Genomic DNA, 9,716 nt, shown 5'->3' on the forward strand with positions numbered 1-9,716 from the left:
CAATGAAGTGCTTCTAGCTTACACTGTTAACGCCCAACTGTTTGTAATAGCAGCGCATGCATCATTAGAATTTAAAGAACAGACCAAGCTTTTCATCATTTTAATAGATTTCCTTTCCGCTGTAAGGACGGTTGCCAGTCGAAATTAGAAGTGAGAAAGAACACGCACACACACACACACCCACACACACACACACACACACACACACACACACACACACACAAAGCAGGTGATGGAAGATTTCTGTTATAACAACTCAAGGAAGGTGCAGCGATACATTACTTGCGTTCTGCAGCTTTGTGGTGTGTGTGTGTTTGTTTTTGAGTTTTTTTTTATTGTCATTTTCTGTAGAAAGAAGGAAAGTAAACACCATTCATCAGAATAACATGCAATAAAAGGAAATTTCCTGTGGTGATACATTCAAGCGAAATGATACAGACTGACTACAGTCATATGTACCCTGTACGACAAAACATTCAAACGGAAGTATACAGACTCTCACTTTGTGCAATTCTCATTCTCGCTGGCGATACATTCAACCAATGTGGTAGACTCCCTTATTTGTAAAGCGGCAGGAAAACAACGTGAGAAGTGCAACAACCTGTCACTTTAATCGTTGACAAAAAAAAAAAAAATACTTTCCCCAAAGGGAATCTAATTAGCCAAAATTTCATTCTTTAATCATTCTTTTTTTTTTAAGTGCCAATGTTTTTTTTTCACATCATTTTAAGCCAGAAAATCTTAATTTTATCTGAAGTGCCGTAACACTGCGAGATATTCGTGTCCTTCAAGATTTCTCATAATGTTCTTCTTTAAAAACAAAACCAAACACATTTTGCATACAGTATTCGTGAATCATAAACATACATGAGACATGTGTGAAGAGAGAAAAAAAAAAACAAGCCTTTCTGCGTCCCTTTACCACGTACTGTTTAGAAGTTACACGGTAAAAGAATAAAGTGACATTCAAATCAAACTAACTTGAGCAATCCTTTCATTGTAACTTAGTTCTGCGTTCACTGGATTGTAAATCATTTCTTATTGGTTTTTTTATTTATAAGTAGTCACAGGATTGTAAACAAATCGAGCACAGATTAAGTCTCAGTTCTATACTCGCCCAAACTTCAGTTTCACACCGCCAGTGCACACAGGCTCGACAAGCTCCTGGTTTGGCAGTCAAAAATTTCATCAACAACGTCTAGGTCATCTGATTTGTGTTGTGTTAAGTGTATGATATACAAGCTTATGAGTTTCCATAGATACAGCGCATCCCCATCGTCAAATCATTTTGCAGTGACGTCAGGAGAAGGTCGAACGATACGAGCAAAGTTGATGTTTACCTGCTGGAGACATCATGGCGGTTCAGTCAAGGTAAAAAGTACATGATCTTGAACGAAGGCTACGTTGCCATGAAACTGTGAATGAGGTCACCAAGTTTTGATTTCCTCTGACTCTTGTTTAATTGGTTGTCACTCCTTTATTATGGTGTTTATCGAATCTGCTGTACTTTCGATTGCATTTCTATTACAGTTTTTGTTGATCTATCGATACGTTTAGCTTGTTCGTTTACTAGTCCAGTTACGCAAAGTGATCGTGTTAGAAGGCTTGTAGTTTCTGTTGAAAAGTTGCTAATGTCATTCTTAACAAATGAAGTCCTCCAAATAAACGGCAACATCTTGTATCCTACCTGTCGTATGAAAGTTAGATATGAAGATAAGTATTATAGTTACGCAAGATGGGTACATGCTGCCCAAACCCTGCGGTTTCTTGTTTTTTGGTTTCTTTCCTTTTTTAGCGTTTGCGGTTCTATCGCGGCCTCTGAGTTGCATTGCAACGTAAAACCACTTAAGGCTGTGACAACTTTCACCTAGCTGTTTCTGCGATTGCACATCATTCCGTTTGTTTGTTTGTTATGCTGAACTTGATATGAAGGTTTTGGAACCATTCAATCTTTACTTTTGCATGACATATCATTTTTTTCCTTTGAAAGGTATCGCAATAAACCAATCAACGGATGGCGTTCCTCAACAGACCTTTCAAAATATCTTCAAGGGTTTGAAGAGAATTTAAATCCCGTCGTACAGAATTCTAAGGGTTGCATGCCATGCAAGATTTTTCGCAAGGTTTAGACCAACCGTCGTCTAGATTTGTTTGATTTATTGTCTTTTTATTTTGAAAATCGCTCACTATCAGATATAATGAATGATTTGATAAGGTGATAACGACATCGCCTCAGAGTTCAGCCTTCGGTTTACATAAAGGGTATAAAAAAAAAATGTTTTTGTGTGTAATATAGCAATCACAACAATTCCCCATTAGAAATCCACCCTTGTATGCCTAATGAAGTCAACTCCAAGGGTGCTCCTTATTTTATTCTATTTTCATTAATGGAGAGAAATCTGAAGATCATCATTATTTTTTTTTATTCAGCCAAATGAAAATGACAATAACAGTCATGTAACGTACATTCACATGGGAATGGCACAGTTGACGTTTGTAAATAATAGAATGTACAGGGAAGTGACATATGGGCTAGGGCTCACAAAAGTAACTATTTTGCGGTTGCCCGTAGGCATTAGTGTGTGATTATTTGAATACATATTATTGAGAGTGTTGAATGACAATAACATCGTCACCGCATATAGATCGCCATTTGGTGCATATGAGTGATAACTCACGCTGATTCGTACCTTTAAATTTGTTTTTAGTTTTGATGTGGCTTTTATACTGTTCTACTTTTGTTTGAGTTTACCATTTTACTTAGTTTAGCCGAGATGTATGATTAATTTTCCTCTTGAGGTTTGAATTTCTTCAATTTGTCTCCCTCTAACAAATGAAGTTTGTAGGATGGCTAACTGCTGATCTGTAATTTAGCAAACATGTCGGGAAAAAATGAACCACGGGACTCGAACCTGTCAACTACTTCAACTTTGACCCTTCTACTTAATATTCTCTAGCATAACTTTCCTCTTGCTGGAATAAACGCGAAATATTATCACGCAGTAGCTGTTTGATTGGCACAGGTAAGACAAGTCAGTTCAATAAACAAGTGGCAAATCGAATTTGCCTTAAAAAAGATGAAATCTGCCTGAGCTGCTGTCTCGACTAGGGGGGTCCTCGATGATACCTCAGTTTGTTAAACTGCCCACTCACCTGTACCAGATCAGAATCAATCATGCCAGCCCCCCCCCCCCCCCGCGTTTACAAGCTTTGGTCATTGTACTATCTACCAGTAAGAGTCATATCGAACCTAATCGTTTTCAGGCGTTGCGTCTAAATGAGGGTAACAATACCTCCTCCATTTCCGATAGCACCCTGTCAAAAGAAGTAATGAAAAAACAAACGACAACAAAATTTGCGGGCTGGTTCGATTGTATCGAAAGTGATCACGTGACTATAATTTTGAAGGTCTCCTATCACGTCCACCCTCACCTTTTCTCTTTTTGCGTAGGAGTATGTGTACTATATAAGTCCCAGGTGCACATCAGGTCTAGTCACAGGGGACCCGAACTTCATCTATATCTGTAGCCTGCTCCAAGCTCTTGAACCGTCCGCCGCTGCTACGTCACGTAATATTTTGTCGACGTCGCTACACTCCAAACTAAGCCAAGGTGAGTGGAGGAGAAACCGATACATGTGTATATATATATATATATATATATATATATATATATATACATGTTTAACATATTGGAGGGAAATTGGGATTACACGTCTTGTCTAACCTCATCGGTCAACACTATTTACATTTCGTTTGCAGCATAAATACCAGCTACCTTCCTCCCCATTGTTTCCTCGGGTGCTTAACACCAGTGTGCGACTGTAAAGCCCATTCAGTCTTGATGCGATATCCACTATTCTATAATGATGCTGGTGTCCGGAATTTCTATTACAGTTATCATTTTTTTTTAACTACGTAAATGACACCTCCTTGTATTCATTTATTTTGTATTATGAAGAAAAACAGCATTGTACATCTAAGTCAATAACATTATTCACCTCTTTCCATGTATTTCCACTGTTCATTTATTACCCTGTTTATCATTCAATAATTGTTCAATTGAAAATCTATTACTTTTTTATGAAAAAGGTAAGCAGAAATCAAACCAAATCAAATCAAATCAGATCAAATCAATGAAATCTATCGTGCGATGCAAACTATTTTATATCGACTACGAGGAAAGCAGAACATTAGCGATAAAAATCTGTCATGACATCTCGCAGAGAGTGGTGTTTAGAATCTCAGGTGTCCACAGTTGGGAAAAAATAGTGTACGATGTCTCAAGGTAAATCGACATAAATTTATTCACTCACAATGTTTATTCTAACCCAAGCTCTTTACTGCGTTCATATGTCAAACAGGGCCCTTCTGAATTAAAACGCAGAGAAACAGTCTCAGCACAGAACTTGAGTCACTGCATTTTTCAAATAGTGCCCTGTCCTTTCAGTATACTTGCTATGTATTTTTGTTATATGATAGTAATGATACTAATCATTATTATGATAACGATATCATTAAATTCTTTCCTTTTTAATTTTTTTAATGGTTTATTAGAAATATCAGGAAAAATATGAGCATCTTCATCCTCATGTCTATTTGTCTGCTATTATATATGTGAAATACATTCAACTTCAGGAACTGACCATCAGCTATGCTTATAGTCAGATCCGTCATCTACTTTCAGAATTATGGCCTTGTTTAATTTTCTTTTCGATATGCCCTGATATCCTGGCATTTAGTTTGGTAGCAGCAATACATTTTTTTTTTAATATTTTGCATCTTATTCCGATCATTTTTTTTTTTGTCCAGTGAAATGCATTTTTTCCATGAAATGTTAGAAAAAGATGCATTGATCACGTTGATAATGATGATGATACAATTTTTTTAATGTTTTGAATCTTATTCTGATTATTTTTTTTTGTCCAATGAAATATATTTTTCCATGAAATGTTAGAAACAAATTCAATGATAATGATGATGATGATGATAATAACAATAATAGTAATGATGATAATAATAAATACTTTATATCGTACACTAAAGCAAACTGTGTTTTCTGCTCGGAGCTTTCGTAAGACTCAATCTCTGCTATAGACTAATATCTAACACATTTTCGCCCACACGGTTTTAAGTAAGTTATAATGTAACATGTATATCTGTTTAGCACCCATAATATGATGAGATGATTATCTTATCATATCACATGCATTGCTTACTGATATCTTCATATCGTATTTCATTTTAAATTTCAGATGAAGAAGTTCGTGGTATTGCTTCTCTGCATGTTCGCTGTCACTCTGTTCGTGCAGTCCTCATACGGTAAGTCGACGTCATTTACTGTATTGTGGTTTGAAATCTCATTATTTACGTATGCACTACAGGTGTTCAAGTTAGTAAAATGCATTTCATGCGATACTTATTGTAAACTTGTGATATATCATTCCAAGCTTGCATGAACTTGAATGCACTAGATAGGATGATAATATGCCTGACCAAATGAATGATTGATGGCACTACCACCAATAGTCTCTGGCATCAGAAACGAAGACTCCTTCAAAACAGCAACCCTCCACTACATCCAAGAGCAAAGCAACTACTTTTTAAAGGGATCGTATAGTTTTGGTTGAGACCTAATTTCAGGTTTCTAACATTTTTTGGTGCGATAATGAGAAACCTCTTATGAAATATGAAAGAGCATGTAATTCTATGAGGGATTCAACGTTTATTTGATGAAAATTGGTTTTGAAATGGCTGGGAAAAAAAAAACGGCGATTCTAATAAAGTGTGGGACTCACACTTTATTACGATCGCTTTGTTTTACTTTGTTTTTGGAAGTTTCAATCATTCCAAACCCGATTTTCATCAAATAAACTTTGCATTCCTCTTAAAATGGTATGCTCTGTACTATATCATAAGTGTTTTCTTGTTACTTCCCAAAAAATTAAAAATCCAGCTCTCATATCCACCAATACTGTACGATCCCTTTAAGCTTCTCTCTCTGCACTGCCGACATCAGCGCACCCCTGTGCATCCCGTTGGCAACTACATACTAGAGGTGTTGGGACAGTAACAAAGAAGAAGAAGAAGATTGAATTAAAGCATGGTTGAGTTTTGTAAATTGCGTTAGACAGAGTGTGCATAATATCCCATTCTGCAGTGCCATTGACAACATTGATTACTTGTTAACTTGGAATATCTTGTGGAAGAATTCATGGTCATCGTGGTCTTAGTGCATAATATAGTTGTGCACTGTAACGAAGCATTACAGATATACATGTAAATAGTGTGGTTGCATAATATTATATGTCATGAGTGTATGATCATCATTAATATTATAATCACTTTTCATCATCATTATTATTATATTTCATTGCACTTATTCCTTTCATAATCATGTTGTAGTTTTTATGGCGATGTCGAACAGTTTAAACCGTTTTGTTCACATAACATTAAACATTATCTTTTTTATGTATAATTCTTCAATGACATGGAAGAGAAACACAATACAACGCAATGCAGAAAAATTAAGTAACACAATACTAGTACATGTAGAATGCATTCCAGGTGGAGATGGCTCAAATTGGAGGCAACATACACATACTCATGCATAACATGGGAATATCGACTCTCAGTATCACGTGATTGCTTTTATCCAATCACTGACTTGTATTTTCTTATAAAACATATGAATACTGGGGAAGCATGCAGTCGCGAGTCGATACGCGATGACTGATATCGTTACAATGATATTCTCCCTGCAGCACAAGAACAGGAGGAGCCTGAGACAGAGACGGAAGAACCGGAAGAACCGGAAGAACCGGAAGAACCGGAGGCCCAGGAACAGCAGGAACAAGAAGCGCAGGAGCAACAAGAAGCGCAGGAGCAAAACGATCCGGAGGAGCAGAATGACCCCGAGGAGGCGGAGGAGGAAGAGGAGGACGATCGCCGACGGCGATAGGCCAAAACCAGACGCATGCCGTTTTGTCGTGTCCAGTTAGCCGTGATCGAACAGTTCCATCAATGAGCTCGTAGCAGAGCCGCTGATAGTGACGCACCTCGTATCAACAAAACAGAAAAGACTCTCGCACGAAATGGAAGAGCCGTGTACCCTAGTCGAACATGACGCGCCCCTCCAGATAGTACGCACTGTTCACATCATATTTTTTTTTCTTTCAAGGGGGGGGGGGGGGACTCTGCTTTTAAATAAAGGGGCTGAATGCAACTTGCTCCTAGTTTCATAAAATGAGGTTCCAATAAAAATGTCCCTGTGATTGTTCTAAATTTAGAGCAGACACAACCAATAACTTAAAAGCCATGACTGTCATCAACTCATATCAAATTCCCAGATATCGGCCTGACTTTTTTATTTCAAGATAAAGATCGATCGTTCAAAAATATTTGGTTATGTATCCCCCTTTCTAGTAGATAGTCGGCCATAATTTTAAGGTAATAAAGTTAACTGAGTATACCTATGTAAACTTACGCTCCAACCCAAATGTCCCGCAGTGTCAATAGTGTAGAATATTAAAAATGGAAGAAACATACAAGTTGTACAATTCTCTCTGTCATGTATTTGTGACTTTCCTACTATTAATTGTTCTTGTATAATTTAAGAAGCAGTAATGGTTACAATGAGACAAGACAGAGAGGAAAGGGGGTGAGAGAGAGAGAGAGAGAGGGAGGGAGGGAGAGACAGCAGAAACAATTCGCAGATATGAACGAACATTGACAGAACTTAGTAAAAACAAACGGGAAAAGACATTTGTATGAATATAATATGAATATAATTTGATATATTCGTTTAAATTCATAGATAGAATAATAGGAATGACACAATTCTAATGGATGCTTTCTTATAGAGGATAGATATTCGCTTTAGAGAGACTGCTAACAACTTTATCATGTTAGAAAAAGTCTGCGAAATATGCATGAAATATTGCTGTAATTTGTAATACATGTAGTTGTACCACAGCTATATAATATTGGATGGCCTTGAGATTAATACAAGGAAATATTGGACGAGCTATGCACAAATATTGGACGAGTCGAAGACGAGTCCAATATTTTGCTTAGCGAGTCCAATATTTCCTTGTATTAATCGAAAATAGGACATCCAATATTATCATTATTATCCTACAGAGGATTTTAGCAAAGAAGATTTTCACTTACCCTTTCTGTCTCCGAGTGCTGTATGGTCTCCTACTGTACTTGATCTTGACATGGGGTATGGTACCGGTACACTCTTCAGTGCAAGTTATAATCTACTTCATTCCCTGATAAAACAGTGATCTATGTATCCATGGTAGCCGTCATGTTACTGTTAGGCCGAGATCTAGCTAATTTAGACCAGAATTAGATGTTCTTGTATCCGAGATCTGAGACACAATTCACGTCACATCTACCGTAGATCGTGAAAGATTTACTTCAGTAGTACTGTATGGCCTACTATACTGTACTTAGTAACACATTATGCATGTAAATGCAAGCGGCGGCGGCCGGCTACATGTACTGTATTTGTATATCGCGCGCGGGCTATCTAGCAGTAGCGCTGAGCTGATCAATCGTCGCCTGCACAAAAAATGCAACTTGTTTTCATCAAACCTAAATTTAATTTCCTGGTATGAAAGTGATATTTTGAAAAATTGTATGCATAACAATTTCAACTAATTGATATATGAAATTTGTTTGTATAAACACAGAATTTTAGAAGAAACGATATTTTAGTTAATTCGTGATTGACCAATCACAGACGTTTTCACTTCATATTTCAGGTCATCTCGTATATATCTCAGCCAATCACGGTGCAGTTTATAAAAACTTTGGGGAATCCCCCTCTTGCCGTCCAATATTTTAAATATTGGTCGCCTCGGCAAAAAATATTGGTCGAGTTCAACAAACTTTCTAAGTGGGTCGTAGGTTATGAGGTGCGTCGACAAAATAACACTTGTACTTGGGCTCCAAAAATCCTCTGTATGGATAATAATACAAAATAACGGTATACGGTAGTCAAAACAGATTAATGACCAAACCAACAAGCAACCTTTAGACAAGACCACTGCCTTTTGGAAAATGAGTGGGGGGGGGGGGGGTAGGAAACAAGGTCATGATATACTAATAGGCTTTTGACGATATCATAAAAGCACACCAACAGACATAGACATTTGAAATAGGGTTACTACCCACAGGGCACTAATGAAATTGTACACTTAACACGAACAAAAAAAGCTAAGAAGAGAGAAACATGCAGTATGATATAATGTGTGCGTGTGTGTGTGTGTGTGTGTGTGTGTGCGTGTGTGTGTGTATTTGACATCTTTTTGTGATATGAAATTGAACGAAATTCGAATATAGAATTATCAAAAAAAAATCTTATGTATATATAGATATATATATTTGTATCAATTATTGTATATATATATGCATTTACATATACACTGTACAAATTATATAATATATCACCTAAGCAGTCACTTAATCCCCAAAATTTGCCTATAGTAAACATTTGGAAAGGTCGAGCAAATTTAGAGCATACATGCACAGAAAAGTAGAGTCATGCAACGTCGTATTACCGAGGGCGTGCCAGAGACATTGGTTTTATATACTTGTGGCGAGAGGTTCAAAGCGTGTGTTTGTGAAATGACGCGAAAATGAAGAATGACGGCTTTCCGTTAAAAATAGTAATGATCCTTCTGTTTTTGGTCAACGTACATTTTGC

Source organism: Diadema setosum, chromosome 2 (genome assembly GCF_964275005.1).
Source record: "Diadema setosum chromosome 2, eeDiaSeto1, whole genome shotgun sequence".
In the NCBI taxonomy this organism is placed as follows: Eukaryota; Metazoa; Echinodermata; class Echinoidea; order Diadematoida; family Diadematidae; genus Diadema; species Diadema setosum.